The sequence below is a fragment of the Uranotaenia lowii genome, chromosome 2, assembly GCF_029784155.1.
Source record: "Uranotaenia lowii strain MFRU-FL chromosome 2, ASM2978415v1, whole genome shotgun sequence".
Taxonomy (NCBI): Eukaryota; Metazoa; Arthropoda; class Insecta; order Diptera; family Culicidae; genus Uranotaenia; species Uranotaenia lowii.
This window is the reverse complement of record NC_073692.1, coordinates 192,699,802-192,700,842: the sequence shown is the minus strand read 5'-3', so window position 1 is coordinate 192,700,842 and position 1,041 is coordinate 192,699,802.

Genomic DNA, 1,041 nt, shown 5'->3' with positions numbered 1-1,041 from the left:
CAATGCGCTCAGCTTGACAGGTCTGCGCTTTTTCCATGGAGATTAAATGAGAGCAGGTATGTCGTGTGAACGTGTTGCGCTGCTTGTCGCCTCAGCCATCAGCCTTAGAGTTTTCCATATATTTTTCGAAAAACTGAACTTTTCGTTCGAACCCAAAAATAAGGGACTGTATCGAAAACTCTTTAGCAACATCTTTCTGTAAATAAAAATGAAATAAGTTTATTATTTAAATCTTTTCTATTTGTTTTATTGAAGATCAGTATGATTAGAAACAATATCATGGTTAACATAAGTCAAAAACTTATGTTCTAACGAAATGCCTTTCATCAGGTTCTGCACAGAAGCATTTATGCATTCGAATTCTTCAATGCTTCGAGAAACTTTCCCCTCCTTCCTAAAAATCCTCTTCTTAATCGCCCAGTATGGAGATCTGGAAAATTTGGTGGATTGACGTTTTTCTCGACGAATTGGATGTTATTGTCTGAAAGCCACTGCAATACAGGCTTGACGTAATGTGCAAATGCCAAATCCGGCCTGTAGAGAGGGGGATATTGATGCTTTTTATAGAGAGGCGGGAATGTTTTTTTCCACGCATTCATCTTTGTAAACTTAAGCATTTATTGTACCTTTTGTGAAGAAAACACTTGGCCGCAGACCACAGGTACAAATAACTTTCCATACTAGAGCCTTCTGCCCAAACTTTTCCATCGCAGTCGTGGAGTAGGCATCATCCACCTCCTCGTCCGTCGATTTCGTGTAGAATTGTGACCCGGGAAGCGTTCCTGAATCCTGTTTGACGTAGGTTTCGTCGTCCATTAAGATACAAATGTTGCTGGTGTCCAGAATCCGTTCGTAAAGTTTTCGTGCACGTGTTTTTACTTGAGATTGTTGCTCTACTGATTTCTTTGGTTTCCTTCCGCTTCTTGTACGTCCTTAAGGAGTTCCTGGCCTAGATTCCCTGAACATCTGAATGCTGGTTTTTAATTTTTTAGCCAGATCACGCGTTGATATCGATCGGTTACATTTGATATGAGTGACTAC